This window comes from Bos taurus, chromosome X (genome assembly GCF_002263795.3).
Source record: "Bos taurus isolate L1 Dominette 01449 registration number 42190680 breed Hereford chromosome X, ARS-UCD2.0, whole genome shotgun sequence".
NCBI classification, from domain to species: Eukaryota; Metazoa; Chordata; class Mammalia; order Artiodactyla; family Bovidae; genus Bos; species Bos taurus.
Genome location: NC_037357.1, coordinates 107,972,657 through 107,999,747, shown reverse-complemented (window position 1 = coordinate 107,999,747; position 27,091 = coordinate 107,972,657).

The following is a 27,091-nucleotide window of genomic DNA, read 5'->3' as shown; positions in this document are numbered from 1 at the left end:
ATCAAGTTTAAAACAATATTCGAGAGTGACTACCAAATCTCAGTAAGTACAGTGAGAGCCTGTGAAATTTGAATCACAAGCTCTTCCCAGTGTTACCCTCCCAACTCAGTGTGATTGGAGCCCCATTATGACAGGATATGGACAAGACACTGGGCTTTCTCTGTCTCCAGGTTCCAGTTCAGGACAGTGGTATCTCACCCAGAGGGACAGGCCACCAGCCTTTCTCCATCCCAGCAACTTGAAGTTTCAGAAACTCTGTTCCAGGAAAGAGTAGACCGAGAGACCTGGGAGATCTCTTCCTCAGCCCAGCCCCCACTTCTTGGAAAGAGCCTCACTCCAACGTTGGCAGGGCAGCGATACTGGGGCTCCAGTCACTATCACCCCAGCTCCCTCAGCGGGTGGAGGTTCTGTGCTAGAAGAAGTGAGACAAGAAGACCAGAGGATGGTACGCCAGCCCAGTATCCTGCTCATGAGGCAGAGGTGTCCCTGCTGAATTGGGCCACATTTCAGGCCCTCAGCACTGGATCAGTGTGATTTTGCTCAGGGGAAGAGGCAGGCTGTAAGACTAGAGAACTCTGAAGCTCTTTCTAAGGGAAATTACTTCATTTGGAACAAAACATGGGTAGTTGAAGGCTAAGGGAACTCCCCAAACCCATGGAGGTTTTTAATGTACAATTACAAAAAAGCTGGTTGCTCAGTGAGAACAGTAAGCTAAACTAAACCAGCTAGATGTGTATCAGAGAGACTCAGTGAAGGAGGTTGCTAAGAAGAGTCCTCCTAGGGTGGGAACAGACCTCAAACACTGGCCTCAAAGATTACTTCTACAGAGATAACTATTAATGAGATCAGACTGTGGAGAAATTTATGCCTCAGGGCAGTACTGAAACCATAGCAACATCAGTATAACAGCTGCATGGGAATCCAGCCATAGCAGAGGGCCTAGAGAGATCAGAGAAAGACACAAAGAGAGCCTGCTGAAGTCATTGTTACCCCAGGGTGAATGTGTGCATGTCCAAGGCTGTACCCTCTGAAGAGCTACTTCACAGGATACAACCTGCTGGGGAAATAGGCTTCACTAAAATAGTACAGGCAAACACTAAACCAAAAACAAGCAAGCAACACCAGTGAACCCAAGAGGAGGTATTAGTATCCAGTTCAGTCCTTCAGTCCTGTCCGACTCTTTGTGACCCCATGGACTGCATCACGCCAGGCTTCCCGGTCAATCACCAACTCCTGGAACTTGCTCAAACTCATGTCCATTGAGTCGGTGATGCCATCCAACCATCTCATCCTCTGTTGTCCCCTTCGCCTCCTGCCTTCAATCTTTCCCAGCATCAGGGTCTTTTCCAGTGAGTCAGTTCTTCACATCAGGTGGCCAAAGTATTGGAGCTTCAGCTTCAGCATCAGTCTTTCCAATGAATATTCAGGACTAATTTCCTTTAGGATTGACTGGTTTGATCTTCTTGCACGCCAAGGGATTCTCAAGAGTCTTCTCCAGCACCATGGTTCAAAAGCATCTGTTCTTTGGTGCTCAGCTTTCTTTATGGTCCAACTCTCACATCCATACATGACTGCTGGAAAAACCATAGCTTTGACTAGTATCCAGAGCTGCTACAATATATTCATAGTATCTAAAATGTTAAGTATCCAAGAAAAGAAATGAAGAAAACGCGACCCATCCAGTAAAAGTCCACATTAAACACTGTAATTATTATTGGTAAATAACTGAATGTCTTTCCCTTAAAATCAAAAATAAGACAAGGACTTTCACTCTCACCACTTCTACTTAATGTTGTATTGTCTCTGCCTAGGGCAATTAGGCAAGGAAATTAAAAAAAAAATCCAGACTAGAAAGGAAGAAGTAAAACTACATTTTTTGGCAGATGACACAATATTGTATATAGAAACTTATAAGGAATCCACTAAAAAAATAGAATTAATAAAGGAGTGATTTCAGCCAGGTTGTAAGATCAGTACACAAAATCTATTTTATTTATGTACCCCAGCAATAAAAAATCTAAAAATTAAGAAAATTTGTACAGCATTGTAAAGCAATTATCCTCTAACTGAAAATTTAAAACTAAAAAATTTCTTTTATAACAGCATATTGGAGAATATAATATGTAGAATAGATTTAATAAAAATACATATAAAACTCATACTCTGAAAATTACAAAGTACTGTCTTTATTTTTTTATTTCTTTTTTTATTTTATTATTATTATTTACTTTACAATATTGTATTGGTTTTACCACATATCAACATGCATCCGACTGTCTTTAAAAGAAATTAAAGAAGACCTGAGTGAATGGAAAGGCCCCCTATGTTCATGGAACAAAAGATTTAATATTGTTAATATTGTTAAGATGTCAGTTTTACATAATTTGATCTATAGTGTTAATCCAGTCCCTGTCAAAATCCCAGTTAACTTTTTTTGCAGAAATTGATGATCATAAAATTTACATGGGAATTCAAGGGAGGTATAATGGTCAAATGATCTTGAAAAAAAAAATGTTGGAAGAGTCACCTTCCTGAACTGCAAAACTTAGTGTAAAAGTGACAGTAACTTAGACAGTGAGGTCCTGGCAAGGTGAGACATACAGGTCAATGGAAGAGAATTGATAATCTAGAAGTAAATTTTTACATTTATGGTTATTTGGCTTTTAAAAATTATGCCTAGACAATTAAATGGGAAAAGAAAAGTCTTTTCAATAAATGGTGCTGGGTCAACTGGACATCTACATGCAAAACAATAAAGTTGTACCTCCTTTCTTATACCATACACAAAAAATAATTCAAAATGGATCATGGAATCTAAATATAAGAGCTAAAATTATAATAATCTTAAAATTAAAAATATTCTTTAAACATTGAATTAAATCCTTTTTAGATGTGGCACTAAAAGTACAAGCAGCAAAAGAAACCTTTTGTATTTCAGAGGACACCATAAAGAAAGTGAAAAGACAACTGAAGAATGAGGAAAAATAGTTGTAATTCACAATTCTGATATAGTGCTTATATCCAGATATAGTAGTTGTATCCAGAATTTATAAAGAACTCTTACAAATCAACAATTAAAAATAAAACAATCCTGTCAGATTAGTACAAGGACTTACCTTTTATTGTCTGTTAAAGCAGCTACTAGAGAATTTTGAAAGATGATTGATAGGATCTGGTTTATGTTCTTAAAGATCATCTTGGCCGCAATGTGGAAAATTAACTGTACAGCAAAAGTGGAAGTAATGAAGCCATTTAGGGGGCTATTGAAGAAAAGTAAAGGGAGATGGGAGTATCTTGGACTAAACATGATAGCTGTGGAGGTGCTGGGAAGTGGTCAGATTGAAAATGTATTTGAATGTAAAATTAATATGCTGCTAGACAGTTAAGATTTAAATTTTCCTGGTAAATTTCTTGGTATTATTCACCTATATAATTACTATTTAATAGTGTGTATGTGTGTACGTGTGCACATATGCTTTATGAAATTTCTTTTATAATTCTATTTTACCAGATCTTATTAAATAAAACTGGGGCTTGACTTGTACAGAATAATTGCTAATGCCCCAGGATGCTGGATAGAGTACTCCAGAGAAGAAGGAACTACTCCTAAAATAGCACCTTGCATCCCTGAAATGGAAGTGAGGATTACCTAGGCAACTGACTTCCTAAGAGTGGCTCAGAAGATTGGATTTTTAAACCAAATGTGAGCTTTGCCCCTTGCTTGTTGAGTTATCTTGGCTAAGTTAATTGATATTTCCAAATCTAAACACGTCTTCTATAAAAGGGATAAAGTAATAATTTTGTAGGCTTGCTGAGAGAATCATACACTTTGGCCCATAACTGATAGCTGGCATATGTCATTCTAATTCATTACTACATGAAACATGTTTGGATATTCAGCCATACTTTATACAAATGTGTACATACTGTGACATGATGTGACTATTTTTTAAAAGATTCTGTGAAATTGAGTCATTAAATACAATAGAATAATAGTTAGTTCTTGACCTGATTATTTAAACATTGTTTAAATATCTATTGTTAAATTCAGAGGGGGAGGATTTTGGGAAGCAAAATAACATCATTGCATTAAATGAAGGAACTTTAGAGATTTTTGGCTACAAAACAGATAAACTGTAAATAAATATTTAAAAAATATAGTACAATTTAAAGTTTATATTTTAATGTTTTACTCTTTTAACTTTTTAATTAAAATCATATAGAAAATATAAAACAAAAAGATGAGTCTGAATTAGAAAATTCAACCAGATGACAAGGGGAAGTGAGCTGAAAGAGAAGTAATTTTTTTAAAAAGTAAAGTGAAGCGTAAACTGTGAAATACTAATAAATAAGCATCATGGAAATTTCCTTAAAATGGGTAGATTAAAAGAAAAATTTTTAATAAAAAATTAAGAAAGACATAATGAGTCTATATGGAAGACAAGAAAAAAATCCAAAATACATATAATAGGAAGAAAAAGAAAATCAAGGCAATGGAAGAAGAAAAAACAATAAAATTAACACAATTTTTAATTCAAGAAAACTGCTTGAATTAAAATGTCAAAACTACTTATTGAAAGGGCATACTACGTACTGATACAAAAACACTCAACACTGAGATACAAAAACATTCAACACTGAGATATATTTTACTAAAACATTTATATTTTAGAGGAAAACACATCACTTATTAGTCATCTAGGCAAAAAGATTAACTCACAAAGAAAAGACAATGAAATTGTCATCAAGCTTTTAAACATCTCCACTTTATGTCAGGAAATGATAGACTTAAGAGACTCAAAACAAAAAGATAGCAAAGGATTTTATAAATCCGTCTGTTGTTCAGTCTCTCAGTCGTGTCCGACTCTTTACGACCCCATGGACTGCATCATGCCAGGCTTCCCTGTCCATCATCATCTCTCAGAGTTTGCTCAAACTCATGTCCATTGAGTCTGTGATGCCATCAAACCATCTCGTCCTCTGTCGTCCCCTCTTCCTCCTGCCTTCAGTCTTCCCAGCATCAGGGTCTTTTCCAGTGAGTTGACTTTTCACATCAGGTGGCCAAAATATTGGAGCTTCAGCTTCAGCATCATTCCCTCCAAAGAAATCCCAGGGCTGATCTCCTTCAGAATGGACTGGTTTGATCTCCTTGCAGTCCAAGGGACTCTCAAGAGTCTTCTCCAGCACCACAGTTTGAAGGCATCATTTCTTTGGTGCTCAGCCTTTTTTATTGTCCAGCTCTCTCATCTGTACTTGACTACTGGAAAAACCATAGTTTTGACTGGACAGACCTTTGTAGGCAAAGTAATGTCTCTGCTTTTTAATACACTGTCTAGGTTTGTCATTGCTTTTCTTCCAAGGAGCAAATATCTAATTTCGTGGCTGCAGTCACCATCTGCAGTGATTTTGGAGCCCAAGAAAAGAAAGTCTCTCACTCTATTTACCATGAAGTGATGGGACTGGATGCCATGATCTTTGTTTTTTGAATGTTGAGTTTTAAACCAGCTTTTTCACTCTCTTCTTTCATCTTCATCAAGAGGCTGTTTAAGTCTTCTTCGCTTTCTACCATTCGGTTGTTGTCATTTGCATATCTGAGGTTGTTGCTGTTTATCCCAGCAATCTTGATTCCAGCTTATGCTTCATCCAGCCCAGTATTTCGCATGATGTACTCTGCATATAAGTTAAATAAGCAAAGTGATAATAAACAGCCTTGACATAATCCTTTCCAGTTTGGAACCAGTTCATTGTTTCATGTCTGGTTCTAACTGTTGCTTCTTGACCTGTATACAGGTTTCTCACGAGGCAGGTAAGGTGGTTTGGTATTCCCATCAATTTAAGAATTTTCTACAGTTTGTTGTGATCTACACAGTCAAAGGCTTTAGTGTAGTCAATGAAGCAGAAGTAGATGTTTTTCTGAAATTCTCTCGCTTTTTTCTAAGATCTACACTACATCTATATCCATCTGTAGTGTGTTGAGTAGTGACTCCCAAAAGATAGGTCCAAGTCCTAATCCCTAGTAACTGTGAATATGACCTTGTTTGGAAATAGGATATTTGCCAGTATAATTAAGTAAAAGATCTCAAGACGACATGATTCTGTATATAGATAGATCCCCAGTTCCAATCCTTATCAGAGGATAAATAGACACATTAAAAAGAAGGGATTGTAAAGGTGGAGGCAGAGATTGTTCTTATACTACAACATGCCAAGGAAATCCAAGAGATACCAGAAGTTGGAAGAGGCAAAGAAGGATTTTCTTTAGAGCTCTGGAGGATATGTGGCTCTTTCTGTATCTTGATGTTGGACTTCTTGGACTTCTGACCTCTAGAACTGTGACAGGATACATTTCTGTTATTTTAGTCTACCCAAGTTTGTGGTCATTTGTTTAAGACAGCTCTAGGAAGCCAATAAGATTTTGGTACCTGGAAGTAGGGTGTTGTTATAACAAATACTGAAGTGTAGAAATGGCCTTGAAAGTAGATAATGGGTGGAAGCTTCCAAAATTTTGAGGTACATGATAGAAAAATTCCAGATTGCCTTGATGAGATTGTTAGTAGATGTATAAACATCAAAAGTACTTCTTACAAAGTATCAGAAGAAAATGAGGAACATGTTATTGGAAAGTAGAGGAAAGATGACCCTTGTTATAAAATATAAAACTTGGCTGAATTGTGTTCTGTTGTTCACAAAGCAGAACAACAACAACAAAAAGCATGTTAGCTGAGGCGATTTCCAAGAAAAGTGCTGAAGGTATAGCCTGGTATCTCCTTGCTGCTTATAGTAAAATATGAGAGGAAAGAACTATGTTATGGAGAAGGAAATGGCAACCCACTCCAGTATTCTTGCCTGGAGAATCCCATAGACCGAGGAGCCTGGCAGGCTACAGTCCATGGGGTCACAAGGGTCGGACACGACTTAGTGCACTGTCTCACCCCAGAGATCCTGCCACATATACCACAAAAACCAAACATCCCCCAATGGCCTTGGCCCCACTGTTCCAATCACTCCCAGGTGGGAATTCAGGCACATGTCCACAGAGGTCACAGACAACATACATACGGTTCTGTTATGTCCCATATATTACCCTTTCATGTCCCAAGGAAGACATTTTCTCTTAGAGATTTTCATTTAGTGTATCTTTAAAAAATCTTGTGTTAAACTTGCGTCCATCTTTTTCTTGGGTAAGGACAACCCAGAAATGGCCCTTTTGTGTCTGTGATGTTGCCATTCACAGCTTTCTTGATAGGCCTCGTACAATCTTGAGAACAAGGTTGCTGTATGCTGAATGTCAGACGGTAGCTCTTAGCTTTGCCTATTTTAGGTAGTTATGCTGTGCATTTTTTATTGGTGTACCATGTTTGATTTGTCCCTAATACCTTTGAAGTTTTTCTGAGAAATGAATAATGCAACATGAACTTATTAAAATACATTTTAAGCCTTTAAAAAAAAAAGAACTATATTGAAGAAGGAACTATTAAGCAGAAAGAAACCAATATTCAGTGATTTGGGAGATTTTCGACCTATCCAGATTGCAAATGAGGCTAAAATTTGCAAACTCACTGCTGGAGAAGTATTCACTGAAGAGAGGGTCATGGGATTTCCTGGACAGCCTTTGTTGGACAGATTAGGTGTGTGACTAATGGATATACTCAATGATATGAACAGAAGCCAGTGCAAGAGTTACCAAGGGAAAATTTGTGGAGGATCTTCTTGTCTAATGGCATAGATCCCCATAGAATACATGGGAGAACCACAGTGTTTTTTGAGAATGTTGTATCAGTAAAAACGCCACCAGCTCGAGGAACAGAGACAGGACAAAGTCAAAGAGGCCAATCAAACTTCAGAACTTCTGCAGGCAGGAGACAGGCTGATAGAGCTTATGAACTTCAAGCATATGATATGCTTCAAGAAGAAAGAACCTTGTTTCCAAGGGAAGAACTGTGAATACAGAAAGAAGTCAGAGAGGTGGAACCAGAGAGCTTCCATGGGCCCAAAAGATAGAACTTGAAAGCCATAGAGGATTATTTTCAGGCCTTAAAACATAATGGAATTTTCCCTCCTGGGTTTCTAACTTGTTTGGAACCACTGACCCCTTTATTACCTCCAGTTTCTCTATATGGGAATAAGACTCTTTAACCAATGACTGACCTACCATTTTCTCTGGGAGGCAGATAATGTGTAGTTTCACAGGTACACAAATGGAGGGCAGTTTTGCCCAGAATGTTCATAGCCAGAGTCTCATTCATACCTGTTTTTTAGAACATGAGATTTGGGACTTTTCTGAGCTGATGATATTTAGATGAGATTTTAAACTTAGACTTGATGTGGTAATGAGTTTGAGACTTTTGGAGATGTTGAGATGGTGTGAATGTATTTTGCACATGGGACAGAAATAAAGTTTTGGGGATCAGAAGGTGAATTATAATGATTGAATAATGACCCTCAAAACATATTTAAGTCCTAAACTCTAGTACTTGGGAATGTGAGTTTTTTCTGGAAACAGGGTCTTTGCAGATGTATTAAGGATCTTAAAATCTTTAACTTAATTTAGAATGGACCCTGAATCCAAAGATGTGTCCATATGAGAAACAAACAAGAATGTGAGGGCAATCTAGCTATGACATCTGTCATACAAAGAAGAAGACACCAAGACATAAAGCCATATGAAGACAGGAGCAGAGATGGTCATAATGCTGCCACAAGACAAGGAACATCAGGAGCTACAAGAAGCTAGGAGGGGCAAGGAAGGATTCTCTCCTAGAGCCTTTAGAAGATGTATAGACCTGCTGACATTTTGATTCCAAACTTCTGGCTTTTAAAACTGAGAAAATACATTTCTGTGTTTTAAAGCCACTCAGTTTCTGGTAATTTGTTACTGCAACCCTAGGAAATTAATATACCACCCAAACTTACCTTCAAAAATAAAGGCTTAGAGAATATTCTTTTTACAAGTTCTTCTTGAAGAATCAAGTAAAGAAATAAGTTGTCAATTAAAATGACTAGAGCAGTGTCAGCAGAAGCATTAAATTCATTTTTACCTATAGACATAAATAAAAATTATAGTTATAATGAAGGAAGGATAGTATTTAATGATTATGCTTCCTGATACCATATATGGAGTATAAACATTAAGAGTGATAGGGTTATGAGTAAAGTGTAAATAAAAGAATAAGTTCACTTTATGGCCTTATGGATATTAACTGAATAAAAATATGTCACTTCATATTAGATAGTAGGGAGCAGATAGTTTTAGCTAATTTCAATATTTCTCATAATGCAGAACTAAAAGATAATAGGTAAAAATTAGGTAGAATAAAATATTATTAAAAAGTCATATTTTAATGATATCAACTACAGCAAAAAATACAAATTTTACTATATACCAAAAGAATCCAAAAAGTGTGCATGTGAGAGAGACAGACACAGAGAAGCAGAATAAAATAAATGGCATAGCTCAAAGCTATATTTATCTATGTACTTTAAACAATATTCAACTAGGCTTCAAAAATATTCAACTAGGCTTCACATGCCTACTTTATGGAGAAAAAATAAGAGTCACAGAGTAGAACATAACACTATGATGTATAAAGAAAAGACAGCTAATAAAATAGTTTAAATGCACAATGGATAAACATGTAAATGCAAATAAAAAGAAAGTAAAGGTCCTAAACCTGGTATCTGAGAAAGTAGATATCAAACAAAACATAAAAAGAGACAGATAAGAATACTTTTGTAATGCTAAGGTGACATTCTAATGAATATAAAACAGTTATTAATATTTATACACCTAATAACTCAGCAGAACCAAATTCATAAGAAAAAAACTGAAAATATAAAGAGAAATACAGGAAAACTGAGTATCAACAGGAAATTTACTTTTCAGAAAAACAGATTAAGTAAATCAAAAAATTTCATGTCTGTAAGAAAACTCAGTGATATAATTAATCAGGTGGATCTTGTATAAATATCAAACTCTGAGAATCAAAAATTCATATTATTTCCAACTACACATGGAAAATTCATGAGAATTGACTATTATTTACTTAGGCCATATATACACAGATATTCATGTAGTTACAGACATCATTCCCAATCTGTGATATGGTAAAACCCCCAAATTTTCACCAGCATGCCTACCTTGAGTACCTAAAATAAGTTTTCTAAAAAGAAAAAAAAAAGAAGAATTCTTGGAGCATCAGGAAGGTTTCAAATGCATGATAAGCAAAATTATGATAGCAAATAAATGCAGTAAATATTTCTCCTCTTGAGTTTTCTAAATTATGGATAACAGTGGAATCAAAAACTATAATACTGTTTGATGTGGTTCTGAATGCATGTAGAGGAAATATATGATAACCATGTTATAAATTCAGTTCAGTTTAGTCATGTACAACTCTTTGTGACCCCACGGACTGTAGCATGCCAGACTTCCCTGTCCATCGCCAACTCCTGGAGCTTGCTCAAACTCATGTCCATCAAGTTGGTGATGCCATCCAACCATCTCATTCTCTGTCATCCCTTTCTCCTCCTGCCTTCAATCTTTCCCAGCTTCAGGGTCTTTTCCAGTGAGTCAGTTCTTTGCATCAGACAGCCAAAGTTTTGGAGTTTCAGCTTCAGCATCAGTCCTTCCAATGAATATTCAGGACTGATTCCCTTTAGCATAGACGGGTTTGATCTTGCAGTCCAACAGACTCTCAAGAGTCTTCTCCAACACCACAGTTTGAAGGCATCAGTTCTTCAGTGCTCATCTTTCTTTATGGTCCAACTCTCACATCCATACATGACTACTGGAAAAACCATGGGACCTTTGTTTGCAAAGTAATGTCTCTGCTTTTTAATAAGCAGATGTTATAAATGGAAGGGAGTAAAAGATGTAAAGGGAAGTAAGATTTTTTCTTTTTTTAAGTTTATTTTTTAATTAGAGGAAAGTTGTTTTACAATGTTGTGTTATTTTCTGCTGAACAACATTGTGAATCAGTCATAATTAAATGTGTGTCTCCTCCCTCTTAAGCCTCCCTCCCCTACTCCCCATCCCACTCCATCTAGGTCATCACAGAGAGCTAGGCTTGGCTCCCTATGTTATATAGCGGCTTCTCACTAGCTATCTGTTTTATTCATGATAGTGTATATATGTCAATTCTACTTTTTCAACTTCTCCTACCCTCTCCTTCCCCAGATGTATTCACAAGTCCATTCTCTTCATCTGTGTCTCCATTCCTTCCCTGCAAATAGGTTCATCAGTACCATTTTTCTAGACTTCATATGTGTGTGTGTGTGTGTGTATGTGTTTGTTAATATAGGTATTTGTTTTTCTCTTGCTGACTGACTTCACTCTGTATAACAGGCTCTAGGTTCATCCACCTCACTGAAACTAACTCAACTTTGATCCTTTTTATAGCTGAGTAATACTCCATTGCATATATTTGCCCTGTCTTTTTTTTTTTTAAACATTGTATTTATTTTTAATTGAAGCATAATTGCTTTAAAATATTGTGTTGGTTTCTGCCATGCATCACCATGAATCAGCCATAGGTATTCATATGTCCCCTCCTTCTTGACCCTCCCTCCTACGTCCCATCCCACCCCTCTAGATTGTTCATCCACCTCATTAAAACTGACTCCAATGCATTCCTTTTTGTGGCTGAGAAATATTCCCATTGTATGTGTGTACCACATCTTCTTTATCCATTCACCTGTTGATGAACATCTAGGTTGCTTCTGTGTTCTGGCTATTGTAAATAGTGCTGCAGTGAACATCGGGGTACAGTATGGTACTGTGTTGATGACTATAGCTTTGTAGTATAGTCTGAAGCCAGGTTTCCAGCTCCATTTTTCTTTCTCAAGATTGCCTTGGCTACTTGGAGTCTTTTGTGTTTCCATACAAATTGTAAAATTTTTGTTTTTTTCTGTGAAGAATGTCACAGATAATTTGATAGAGATTGCATTGAATCTGTAGATTGCTTTGGGTAGTATAGTCATTTTCACAGCATTGATTCTTTTAATCCAACAACATTGTATATCTCTCCAACTGTTTGTGTCATCTTTGATTTCTTTCATCAATGTCTTATAGTTTTCTGCATACAAGTCTTTTGTCTCTTTAGGTAGATTTATACCTAGGTTGTTTTTTTTTTTTCATTCTTTTTTTATTTTTCTTTTTTTTTTCATTTTATTTATTTATTTTTTTTAATTTTACTTTCTTTTTTAACTTTACAATATTGTATTGGCTTTACCATATATCGAAATTAATCCACCACAGGTATACATGTGTTCCCATCCTGAACCCTCCTCCCTCCTCCCTCCCCATACCATCCCTCTGGGTCATCCCAGTGCACCAGCCCCAAGCATCCAGTATCGTGCATCGAACCTGGACTGGTGACTTGTTTCATATATGATATTATACATATTTCAATGCCATTCTCCCAAATCATCCCACCCTCTCCCTCTCCCACAGAGTCCAAAAGACTGTTCTGTACATCCATGTCTTTTTTGCTGTCTCGTATACAGGGTTATTGTTACCATCTTTCTAAATTCCATATATATGCGTTAGTATACTGTATTGGTGTTTTTCTTTCTGGCTTACTTCACTCTGTATAATAGGCTCCAGTTTCATCCACCTCATTAGAACTGATTCAAATAGAACTGCCTTATGACCCAGCAATCCCACTGCTGGGCATACACAACGAGGAAACCAGAATTGAAAGAGACACGTGTATCCCAATGTTCATCGCAGCACTGTTTATAATAGCCAGGACATGGAAGCAACCTAGATGTCCATCAGTAGCTGAATGGATAAGAAAGCTGTGGTACATATACACAATGGAGTATTACTCAGCCATTAAAAAGTATACCTAGGTATTTTATTCTTCTAGTTGCAGTGGCGAATGGGATTGTTTCTTTAATTTTTGTTTCTGATTTTTCATTGTTAGTGTATAGGAATGAAAGGAATTTTTCTGTATTAATTTTGTATCCTGTGACTTTACTAAATTCATTTATTCAAACTGGTAAAATGGTAACACCAGAAGATTGTGATGTTATACATATATAATATGACACTAAGAGCAATTATTAAAAAAACTATACAAAGATAACCACTCAAAACCATAAATAAAAGTTCAGGAAAGGGAACATTCCCAAACTCATTCTATGAGACTACCATTATCCTGATACCAAAATCAAACATGATACAAAAAAAGAAAAACATATATAGGCTAATATCTCTGATGACTATAAATTCAGAAATACTCAACAAAATATTAGCAAACCAAATTTTACAAGACATAAAAAGGATCACACAGCATGATTAAGTGGGATTTATTCCAGAATGAAAAGGCTATTCAATATCTGCAAATCAATCCATATAATACACCACATTAACAAAAGGAAGGATAAAAATCACATAATAACCTTAATAGAAACATAAAAAGCATTTGACAGAATTCAACATTTATTTATGATGAAAACTCTGAGCAAAGTTAGTATACACAGAAAATATCTCACCATAATAAAAGCCATTTATAACAAACTCAGGTAACATTAGACTTAGTCGTGAAAAACTGAAAGCTTTTCCTCTGAGATCAGGAACAAGATGAGAATGTCCACTCTTGTCATTTTTGTTTAACATAGTATTGGAAGTCATTACCACAGCAATCAGATAAAAATAAATTATAAGGCCTCCAAATTGGAAGGAAAGAAGTAAAACTGTCAATATGTATAGATGATGTGGTACTATAAATAGAAAACTCTAAAATCTGTGTCAGATAAAGTGTTAAAAGTAGTAAATGAATGCAATAACGTTGCACAGTACAAGACTAATGTACAGAAGTATGTTGCTTTTCTCTACACTAATAATGAGCAATCATAAAAAGAATGCAAGAAAACAGTCCCATTTATAATCACATCTAAAAGAATAAATTACCTAGGAATAAATTTAAGCAAGAAGGTGACAGACCTATATGCTGAAAACTATAAGACATTTATGAAGGAAATTGAAGATGTTACAAATAAATGGAATGATAGTGTATGTTCATGGATTGGAAGAATTAATATTGTTAAAATGATCATACTACCCAGAGCAATCTCAGGATTTAATGCAATCTTGATCAAACTACCAGTGACAGTTTTCACAGAACTAGAACAAATTTCAAAAATTCATGGAAGCACAAAAGACCCTGAATAGCCATAGCAATCTTGAGATTAAAAGAACAAAGCCGGGGTATCATGTTTCTTGACTTCAGACTATATACTACAAAGTTGCAGTAATCAAAACAATATGATACCAACATTAAAACAGACATATGGATCAGTGGAACAGAATAGAGCCCAGAAAAGAACCTATGTACATATGGTCAATTAATCTAGGGCAAAAGAGGCAAGAATACACAATGGGGTAGAGAGTCTCTTCAGTAAATCATGCTGAGAAAACTGAATAGCTACATGTACAAGAATTAGAACATTTCCTCACACCATATACAAAGATAAACTTATAATGGATTCAAGACATAAATATGAGACCAGAAACCATAAAATTTCTAGAAGAAATCGTATGCAGTACACTCTGGCACAGAGTAGTAATTTTTTTTTATCTGTGTCCTCTGGCAAGGGAAAGAAAAAAATAAATGGCACTTAAAATCTTTTAAACAGTGAGAAAATCCATCAATAAAATAAAAAGGCACTCCACTGAATGAGAGAAGATATTTGTAAATGATATGTCTGATAAGGGGTTAATATCCAAAATATAGAAAGAACTCATACAACTCAGTGTAAAAAATTAAAACAACTTGACTTAAAAAATGGGCAGAGGACCTGAATAGACATTTCCCCAAAGACATACAGATGGCCAGTAGGCACTTGAAAATGCTCAACATTACTGATCATCAGGAAAATGTAAAACAAAACCACAATGAGATATCATCTCATACCTGTCAGAATGACTCTTGTCAAAAAGACAACAAATAAGTGTTGGGGAGGACATGGAGAAAAGCGAACCCTTGTACACTCTTTTTGGGAATGTAAATTGGTACAGCTACTATGGAAAACAGTATGGAGGTTCCTCAAAATATTAAAAATATAACTAGTATACAATTCAACAGTTCCACTCCTGGGTGTTTATTTGAAGAAAACAAAAATACTAATTTGAGAAGATATGTGCATCCCAATGTTCATAGCAGTATTATTTACAATTGCCAAGTTATGCAAGCAATCTAAATGTCCATCAACAGATGAATGATTAAAGAAGAACTGGCATTTATATACAATGGAATATTACTCAGTCATAAGAAAGAATAGGAATTTTCTATTTGCAACAAAATAGATGGACTGGGAGGGTATGATATGTAGTGAAACAAATCAGAGAAGAACAAGTACTGTATGTTTTCATTTATATGTGGAATCTAAAAATGAATATAAAATTTCCAAAGACATGAAAACGAAATAGCATACTCCTAGACAATCAATGAGTCAAAGAGGAAATTTCAAACAGGATTTTTTAAAATGACCTAGAAACGAATGAAAATACAGCATATCAAAATTTGTGACATATAACTAAACCATGGATAAAATAGAAAGTGATAACACAATACGCATACATTTGGTAAAAGGAGAAGTCTCAAATCAATAATCTAAGTTCCCACTTAAAGAATGTAAGAAAGAAAGAATAAACCCAAATCAAGCAGAGGAAGGGCTTCCCTTGTAGCTCAGTCAGTAAAGAATCCGCCTGCAATACAAGGGACCCATGTTCAATCCCTGGGTCGGGAAAATCCCCTGGAGAAGAAAATGGCAACCCACTCCAGTATTCTTGCTTGGAGAATCCCATGGACAGTGGAGTTTGGCAGGCTACAGTCCATGGGGTCACAAGAGTCAGACACAACTTAGCAACTAAACTACCACCACCACAAGCAGAGGAAGGAAATAACTGAAAAGAAATCAATGAATTTGAAAACAGAAAAAAGATAGAAAACATCAATGAAGTTAAATGCTGATTCTTTAAAAAAAAATTAATGGATAAATCTTTAGTAAGAATGACAAAAAAAGAGACACAAATTATCCATACCAGGAATAAACAGGGGATATCACTCAAGGCCCTGCAAGCATCCAAAAGATAATACAGTATGTTTCCTACATACAAACAAGTTCCATTCTGAGAGTGTGTCTGTAAGTCCAGTTTGTTTGTAAATCCAACAAAGTTAGCCTAGGCACCCCACTAATACAGTTGGCTATATAGTACTGTATTGTAGTAGGTTTATAATGCTTTCACACAATAGATAAAAAGCAAACAAGCACACAACAGGTTTTAATCTTACAGTACCTTGAAAAGTACAGTAGTACAGTACAACAGCTGGCATACAGGGGCTGGCAGCAAGTGAACAGGCAAGAAGGGTTACTGAGTGGGAGAGGGGAAGGGGGTGGGAGCTGGAGGATCATCAGCAATAGGTGATGGAGGGCAAGCTGCAATTCCACTCATGCTGTTGATGGAACAAGTTCTGGTTCCTTGTTGGAACCAGAGGCACTTTCGTATCGTTGAAAGTTCACAATTTGGAGGTTCGTATGTAGGGGACTTACTGTAAGATGTGTGAATAATTCTGCACACTTAATATTGACCACTTAGATGCAAATGACCGATTCCTCAATATGGGGTTTGTCCTCTGGAGACCATATGACCTTGGCAGATGACAGGAACATATGAGGAGATCTCATATAAATTACATTAGCATCAGTGTTAATCTCCATTTCCCTAATCAGTTTACTGAAAATCATCTCTGATATCTATATCTCACTGTCTTATCTTCAAGGGACTTTACAGTACAGTTATGATGGCAGTACACATATTCAGAAGAAAAGTACATAGATTTAAGATACTGTATCCTTAAGTGGTAAAAAAAAAAAAAAAGTAAAGAAAAATGCAGTAATGCATTATGAATGTAGCCTTAAACAATAAAATGCAACACATAGTCTCAGAAAGCAAAGAATGGCACTTTACAAAGAATGATAGATTCTCCTGACTGGCACCATGACATGCACTGCCTACAGTAGCCTTCTATGATTTGCATTGAGGCAGAATGCTTTATGGTACCAGCACAAACAAAAATCTGTACTATTTAAATCATTTATTCATTTGTTTGAATTTCAAAGCTTGTACTAAACTCTTTTTTCAACCTTCATACTGTCTCCTGATCTTGCCCAGACCTGGCTTGCCATTTCAACAAAATATACATATCATTTGTTTTCAACAAATACCACAGATCTGAGTTGTCTCCGAGGCACTTAATAAAACTGCTATTATCCCCATGCCTCTATTTCAATTTTCTTTTTTTTAGACAGCCTCATCTTCCCAAACCATATTTGCTTCACTTAGAAACCATACCGGTGGTACTGATTTTTCTTGATAGTTGAACACTGGTGCCTCTTTGATTTTTACAATTCTCTGGGAGTTTATCTACAGATCAAGTGTATGCTAAGGAATACCATAGCTCAAGTGTTTCCATCATTTAAAGGGAAGCTATGCCTTCGGAGAAGTACTCCAGTACTCTTGCCTGGAAAATCCCATGGGCGGAGGAGGCTGGTGGGCTGCAGTCCATGGGGTCGCAAAGAGTCGGACACGACTGAGCCACTTCACTTTCACTTTTCACTTTCATGCATTGGAGAAGGAAATGGCAACCCACTCCAGTGTTCTTGCCTGGAGAATCCCAGGGACGGGGGAGCCTGGTGGGCTGCCGTCTATGGGGTTGCACAGAGTTGGACACGACTGAAGCGACTTAGCAGGATGTCTTCTTACTTCCTTTTTAGAAAGACATTTTTGTTCTTCTTTCATGGGTCAAAAAAAAATAATAATAATAGAACAGTCACGTATATCACTAAGTGGATGACTTATCAAAGTCCTCTTCAGAGAAGAGCATTTGTGTCCCTGCCTCAGCCTGCAGGCCAAAGCCTGTGGCCAACTTAGCAGTGTCCCTTTCCTGCCCTCTTTTCATACTGATGTCTCATGAAATCTGTGGAAAAGTTGAAAGGGTCAAAAGGTTCTTAGAATTCTTGGCACACTCTGTGCTACTCTCTCCAGATGTTCGTTCTCTTAAATGGCCTTTAAATTATAAATCCCACAGCATGAAAGCCCCTGGGATTCCATGGTGACAGTACTAGCCAGCCAGCCAGTGTATTACAGTAGGGCTTGGTGCTGGCCTTTGTGATACGCAGTGTTCAAGGCTGTCAAGCGTGAGCTCATTCTCTTCATCCATGCCCACATCGGACATAATGCAAGATTAGAAAGTAAATCTTCACTTGTCAAGTTTCATAGAGACATATTTCTCAGGTATCTAGTTTCAGATACCAAGTTTTTAAAGTATCTAGTTGAAGTTTTTTGAAGCTGTGAAATTCAGTCTTAGTCATAAACACATCTTATTTCACTAGAAACTTGGCAGAATTTCCAGCTATAAAAGAGCAAATGAAAGCCATAAAGACCAGAGCACATTTAGTGGGAAGGGGTGCCTGTATGTTTATGGTGAAACTAAAGAAGTTGTCTTCTTTTTTATGAATATTTAAATGATTTTAATAGCTTATTAATTGTCTTATTATGTTTCTGTAATGATAAAAAGAAAATACTTCAAATAAGGACAAATAAAGACTATTTCTTACACATCTTCTATTAGTTAGAAAATTGAAGGCATACTGGGATTTAGTTACTACCTCAACTCAGTGGGCAATTGCCATTCTTTCACTACAGTTTGAGTTATAAAGATTTAGCATAAGGTAGGATAAAATATGTCTCATCAACCCTCTAGTGAAAATGGGCCTGTCTTTACATTCAGCTGTTTTGGTTTGAGCTCCCTTGCAGAATTCATCTCTCTTTAAATGTACAGCTGTCAGAAGGCTATGTATCACTTTTTTTTAAAATAAATCTTTCCTGGCCCTTGACTCACTGATCTTTGACCACAAATTGCATTGTTTTTAGGGATCTGATCCCTGAACTCAAAGAATATGACAGGAGAGCACAGAAACAAATCAAACAGGAAAAAAATAAACCAACCAACAAACAAACCCCCAAAACTCCAGCAAAAGCATCACCCCCCTTATCCCTATCTTGCTTGCTCACGTGCCTCCATCAATTTTGATAGTATGTGACCTGTTTGATGTTTCTGCCTCAGAAATCTGGTACCCCTTTAAAAAGCATCATTCTTTACCCTGCCCATTTTATCAATAGTCAGGTTAACCAGTTTGTTTCCTAAGCCTTAGGAATCACAGTCCTTTCTTGCCTGATATCCAGTACCTTTAATAATTTTGTTTCATGTATTTTGGCTGGTATTTTTAGTTCATTCATGTAGGAAGGTAGTATATATTCAGGCCATTAATAGATCTTGAATAGAAGTGGAAGTCTGTTGTCATTTTTGATCATCACTGTTTAACCATCTCATCAAGAGTAAGATTGACCTCACTAGTTCTTTCTAATATTCTTCGGATATCACCCTCCTTTCTGCATCACTTTACCTTTCTCTTGAATTTGACAGAAGAGTAACTGGATTTATTTGACTTGTTCTCACACTTTCACCTTACACTGTCATTTCATGGGGTTTGACACTACCTGTTTCACTGGAGATAATAGAAAACGTTCATAAACAAGAGCTTTCTCTTTACAGTGTTCATTGTTTCATAAGTTTACCATTTGACATTGAGGTCTAGGGCTACACTGTTACTAATTACACAACATATTTGAATTTTCAATTTTGCCTCAACTCACTTTGTCAATTAAAATAGGCAATATGGCTTTGCTTTTGAAGATGCTGCCTGGATGCAGAATGGATGATTGAGCTCAAAGATCAATTCCAGGAGAGTCTTAGACAATATCCCCAATTTCCTAAAACATAGTAAGAAACTCAAATATATACCTCCTATATTCTGAACCTTTAAAAACTATACTGGACCTAAAAGGAGGATGGTATTGGCTGTTGGAGAAAGGCCAGGTCAGCCTGGCGTGCTGCAGTCCATGGGGTTGCAGAGTCAGATACAACTAAGTGATTGAACAACAACTGAAGAAAGTAATGTGTGTGAAAGTAATGTGTGTGCGTGCGTGTGTGTGTGTGTGTGTTAGTCACTCAGCCATGTCAGACTCTGTGACCCCATGAAATGTAGCCTGCCAGGCTTTGTCTGTGGGATTCTTCAGGCAAGAATACTGGAGTGGATTGCCATTTCCTTCTCCAGGGGAACTTCCCAGGGATCAAACCCAGGTCTTCAGCCTTGCAGACAAATTCTTTACCATATGAGGTACCTTTGGATCTATTAATACATATTTCTCTACCAAGACTACCAACTCGCATCTGATTGCCCTAAGAATAGCCATTGTATTTCTATTTCCTGATATTTATCAGGTATTTTAAACTATTTTATTATAAAATTAATTGCCAGTGTAAAAAATTTTAAATGCCCAGAAAATTATAAAGAAATAAAACCCCAGTAATTTAATGTCCTAAATTTTGATCATTTTCAGTGCATTTTCTGAAAATATGTAGTATGTTTTTGTTTTGTTTTTGCTATAATATCATATCCATCTTTTCATATACTCAAAAAATTCTAGAAAAACACAATTTTGAGATGGTTATATGATGGTTCAGCATACGCACACAATCAACATTGCCACTAACTTAGGCATCTAATCTTTTAGTTGTTTTCTTTTTAAAACCACTTCTTTAATATTGTAATATGATGTGTGCTCTTGAACATAATCCTCTGACTCACAGTGGATGTATGATTTACTTATGCATTTATTTGTAAACTTCTAGCATCCTTGTCTTGGGACACCAGCACTTTCCATCCAACTCTCCTGGAAACAGTGATTAGGCACAGGGTGTTCTCAGGATCTAAGTAGGTCAACTCAATACATGTTTTGGTTTGATAGATGCTAGGAGAATAGGAGAAAAAGGGCTCTTTTGTCTCTTAAGTTGCTAATGCAGAGAAGGATGGGGATCTGCATCTGCTGGGGCCATGGTTTCTCCTTCAGGAGGAAACCTACCTGAAGAATGAAATCAAGTGAAACTAGCAGAGAAGAATGATAGATGGAGTCCAGTAGAGCCTTGGATTATACTACCTTGGCCCTCAGTACTGTAACTCTTGCTTCAATATTTTAACCTTCTCCAGTATTCCTTCGGGCTCTAGAAGCAGCCTGTTTCCACTTTTTGTTTAAATTATTTTTTAAGTTAAATGCAACTGAACAATTTCTGTTTGTTTTATAACATCTCTGATAACAGATTTCTAGAGTAGTGTTTCTGATTCCAGGAGTAAGAATGCTTTCAGACTCTTAATACATAGCTCCAAATTGCATTCCACAATATACTCTTTATCTGTACTCTGTTAGTAGTGAATTGGGATTTGCTGCAGATAGGTTTCTGAACAATCTCCAAATGATGATTCATCTTTGGGTTTGAGACTTTTTAATTCTTTGTTACTTTTTCCAGTAATTATGGAGCATCTATGATGTGCTGGGAATTGTCTTTAATGTAGAGCACAAAGATGAAGGAGATGCTGGGCCTGTCTTAAAGGAGATCATACCCAGTGGGGGAAGAACATGGATGCCATATAAATACATCAAGATGTGATCAGTGATATAATGATATTATAATAAAAGACTCCAGAAATACAGAAGAAGAAGAAATGGCCTGAGATCAGTAAGAAAGCCTTTATAAGGCAGGTTTAAATTTGCCTTGAATAAAATTTCAACCATATATAAATGGAAAAGGTAGATTAGGTAGGTAGAAAGGTAGAAAATGTAGAAAAGGAGGTAAATTATAGAGGCATAAAAAAGACTAGTCTATTATGTGTAGGAGACAGTGAGAATAAAAGAAAAGCAGGCCCCGGCAAGAGCCGCAAAAGAAATGTATAATTATTGATAAACTGGATGCTATAAGGCATGAGACTCTTGGAACAAGTCCAGAGGGGACAGTTCATAGTCTTGAAAATAAGATATGATCCTGGGGTCAGACTGTTTCTCAGCTGGCGTCTCAGAGTCACATATTTTACGTGTCTGGTGGAAAATCTATAGATAAGAATATTAGTCTTAGTTACTGATTTGATATTGATTACTGTTTCCTAATTACTCAATGGTTAATGATCATTTTGTTCTTTGGCCCTGAAGGCCACATGAGTTAGAGTTTAACTCCCTGCATATTCCTTCCCTCCCGGCTGAAAGTATAATAAAGCTGCTTGGATTCAGTTTCGGCACCTTCACCTTGGAGCCGTGTTGGTCCCCTGATCCTCGCTTCTCTCTGAATTCTTGTGTCTCGTTTCTCATTCTCTCACCTCATCGCACTTTCGGAAACCCTGCTTGTCAAGCCGGTCTTGACAATTATGGATGAGTAACTTAATGTATAAGGAGTGGGGCCAGAAGATGGTACTCAGATTGTGGTATGACATTGAGGACCAATGAAAACCAGACCCTAGGGTTGGTTCTTTATGCTATTGACACTGAGTCTATGAATAATGGATGAAAATGAAATGTTTTAAGTAGAAATGCAGCAGTATCATATTTGTATTTTAGCAAATACAGCTTAGAAACAATATGGAGAAGATGTTGAAAACTGACAATACTGTACAAAGGAAGACTCACCAGTAAACCATTGCATTTGCTCAGGGGAGGTACAAGGATCTGAAATTATTTTCAAAATTGTTAAGAGAAATAGAGGAATATGTTCAGTATTACCTTGATATTAATTTACTATTTACTTATTTATTATTAATTTATTTGAACACTCATCCAAATATCTCTGTTTGTCTAGACTGTGGTCTCTTTGGATAGGCTAGAATATTATAACATCAGGCTAGGACAAAGGGCTTCCCAGGTGGCACTAGTAGTAAAGAATCTGCCTGCCAGTGCAGGAGATATAAGAGATGCAGGTTCAATCCCTGGATCAAGAAGATCCCCTGGAGGAGGACACAGCAACCCACTCTAGTATTCTTGCCTGGAGAATCCCATGGACAGAGGAGCCTGGCAGGCTACAGTCCATGCTGTCACAAAGAGTCGCATGCAGGACAAAGAGGGAGCAATCAGAATGGTCTTAGTAATAAACTATTATAGTTTGCTTGGAAGGCTGAAAGTCTGGCATATGGTATTTTTTGGTACTTTGGAACAGTCAGGGATGGGTATAAAAACATTCTTGGAAGGAGGAGTGGAAAGAGCTAAATAGTATATATTACAGTCTCCTAGCTTTCACTTGGTATTGTGTTAAAGGACATGCATGGTGTTCACTAGGAGAAGTCACATGAAGGAAACTTAAGCCACTTTCTAGTCATCTGCAAAGATAATTGTGGGCATCTGGGGAAAGAGAAGAGCACACACTGGGAATCAGTGTGGATGCCCAGGCTCACCCTGCCATACCAAATCCCAGGCATGGGTAGCTGCCCTGCCCTTAGGGAACCTGGCCATCGTGATTTTCTGTGTGTTCCATCCCATAAAGGGATGAAGCCACATGATGGGTGGGGTTCATCAGTGTATCCATTCCAGGGGCCTTAAGAGATGGAAAACAGAGGAATACTGTACTGCATATAAACTTAATTTCTTGCCCAGTCCTGGAAATAGGATAAAATGGGCCACAGATTAAGGGAAGGTTTCTCCAAGAGTTGATTGAGTAAGAGCCTCCAAAGCCAGTGCATCTCAGAGAGAGAAATAGAAACATAAATGTTCCCAAGTATTTTGCTTTTCCTCAGTGTACTTGGCCACTTCTCTCCACTGGAGGCAGAAATCAGTCTCACGCCACACCCTACAAAGGTACGTTCTGTTCCCTGCTGAAGTCACTGCTACACATTTCTCAAACCAGCAGAGTTAAATATAAACCTCAGTCCCTGAAAGCCAATGATGAGTTAAAAATGCACTGTTAATTCACCAGCCTGTCTTCTGCTGAGTAACTTGGTGTTCAAGGACCCGGGATTCCACTTAGATCCTTTTCCTTGCAGATATGTCACAAATGAATTAGTCATAGTCACTGTGTGCAATTAATTAATCGTTAGGTCACACTCCCCTGGTCACTTCGACCAGGATGATCAGCCTAAAAAGTCACACTCCCCTGGTCACTTCAACCAGGATGATCAGCCTAAAATCTGTTGTTTCCCAGCACTGATGTACTGAAGGGTGAAGGGCAGTGCTTCACTAAAATAATGGAAAGTGTAGAAATTATTAGTGTAGAGCTGTAATAAAGAGAGTCAGAAATAAACTCCTCAGTTTGATGTGTGTTTAGGAAATGGACTTGCTGCTTTGTCTCCAACCTATATGGTAGGAAAGAAGAGAATTGAAAACAGAGCACTGCAGAATGGAAAATGTGTGCAGTTGTAAATTAACCTCTGCTCTCACCATCAGTTGTAGCAAGGTTATATGAGGCTGTAATGGGCTCAGTGGACACCGTGGATGATAGCTGACTTTTTTGTCATCTTGTTCACATTCTACTTCAGAGAAATACCTGAAGATAGACAAGACTCCAGCCTTAAGAGACTGCTGGTGGGGAGCTGATGGGGACTGCAATGATGGGGAGAATGAGTTTGTGTGAGATCTTTCATATCTCAGAGATTTCTGCATTGGGGAGGCCCTATAGGTCTCTCTCAGTAACCCAATGAAAAAAACACATATTTTTTTAAAAGGGCCAAAAGAGGTCACTAGGGTCCCATTTGAGTTACCCAGTAAATCAGAAAATAAAATACAAGATGAGCTACAAATGTAGCCAAGTTAGACATGGAAACCCTTGTTCTACTCTACTACTATCCTCCTTACTCCCACTTTCTTAGAGAGGTAGAATCTACAAGTGAAAACTTCTGGGAGAAATCTGACTAGGTTATGAGATTTATAGTTTTATATTGGATTAATCTGCTTTAATAACTAATAGTAACCAGCAATTATGGAAGTGTCCCAAGATATGATTAAAGAAAAGGATTCAAGAGCACATTTTTAAGACCAGTATTGAAGTAATAATAACAACAGTGATAAAAGCCTCTTGTGTTTGTAATGCCAACATGTTGAGCTCCCTTAATAAACCAGCCAGCTCTGTATTCAAGTCACAGGATATAATTGTATAATCAACATGTTTCTACATCCACTAACTTATTTATTCTCTCATCACATCTATGAGTTATTTAGAGGACACATCATGATATCCAGTTTGCAAATGAAATAATAGGCTTACAGATTCTAATTGACTGAAAGTCACAACAGATAAAGGATGGCACTTTGACTCAAATTAATTCCAGGTCTATAGCTAATTTGACAGTATCAATATCCCCAGATACCCCAAATTCTCTATTATTTTAAGTCAAAAGCCTTGATTAGTCTCTCCCTTGGGCAGCCTTGATAGAACAGACTGAGGCATGGCCTCTACCTGGCCCATCTAACTCACTGCAGCACCAACTGTGTATCTGGGACAAATAGTCCTCTTCTCAGAGCAGAGATTTCCTAGGTATAGACAATTACTTTGCTCTTAACCTAGAAACTGGCTATGACATTCATAAAATTTTTCACTTGAAATAGAAAGAGAAAAGGGTTGTCCACTAAATAGAGATGCTCCACAGGCTCTGTGTCCAGCGTTGTTTTTAGGCTTTCAGAGAGGCTCATGGTTCTGCAGAGAACGCTGTAGAGTGTCCGAGAATGGATCTGACTTCTTTTGTTCATGACACTACATGTGTATGAATTTAAGAGTTTTTTTTTCCCCCCTTGAATCTTGGTTTCTTAATTTGTGAAATAAATACAATACTATATGTATTGCCTATTTTACATGATTGTTGCATAACAGGAAAAAAAAAAGAAATACCAATTGACATAAATTTAACTTTTTGGTAAACTGCAATACGTATATAAATATATTTCCACTAATCTTTCTGTGCTATTCATCCTTTTTCAGAAATTTCCTTTAGCAGTGCTCTTTGTGATAGAAACTGGGCATATGCTCACTGTCTCATTTTCCTAGGTACATTGGGAAACTACATTTCCCAGCCTCCTTTGCACTTTGACTAGGGTCATAAAACCAGGTTCTGGACAGTGTAATGCAGGCAGAAGTGGTATGCTCTATAACCAGGCTCAGCGGTAAGAAAAATCTCATTGTTCATTGTCTGTCTGTCTGGATGCACTGGGATGCACCAGAGTATGCCGAGGATCTCTAGGAGATGCTGGCATTACAAGATGGAAATTATCAAAGTCCTAATCCTTAAATATTACCATCAGCCTGTGAATTGAACTGAAAATAAATCTTCAGTGGGTTAAGCCATTGAGATTTGGGGTGGTTTGTTGTGACATCCAGTGTTAATTACCTGGTTAATGCAGTATTTGATAAAATCACCACTCCTTCTTTCATCGCCTGTCATTTGGTAACATTATGTATCAAATCAGCTATTGGAATAGGAGAGTAGTCTGGTACCCAAAGATAAAGCTCCTGCCTTCTCCTCCACAGGGTCCCACTGTTACGTGTATTTGTTAGTGTGTCTTATACTAAGTGCTTAGTTTAAAATTCAGAAGTTTAAGGAAAATGTCACATCATCAAAACTAAAATGTGCTTCTATCACTACTAGCTCCCCAGAGTTTTCTAAAATAGTTTTTAATAAATATATTTTTCCTTTTTTGAAAAGTAATAGAGTATTCACAAAGCCCCACGTGTTGTTAATTTCTATTCAGCTTCCCTTAACCATACTCTGTGGTTAAGTATGAAAATCTATCAATGTATGATTATTTGAAGTTCCACAAACACAGTGAAATATCAATTGTCTTCATTCTTTTAAAGGAAGAACCAGCCTTAAGATGTTGATTGAAATGCTAGAAAATTAAGGTACATGACCCTTGAGGTTTTTGTTTCATATGTTTTCCTGGAAAAAGCATGTTCAAGTAAAGCTATTGGGAAGCTCCTTTTACCTTGAGGTTTTTGTTTCATGTTTTCCTGGAAAAAGCATGTTCAAGTAAAGCTATTGGGAAGCTCCTTTTAAAGCATAAAATTGATGTAGAAATGGCTAGCTCATATGTTGTTCTGGGCTTAAACAATATCTGAAGAGAAAATGAACAAAAACACATGCTGATTAAAAGCAGTTGTTTGGGAAATTTCAAATCTGTTTATTGATTTCACTGACCTAGTTATTCCTTTCATTCTCTTCT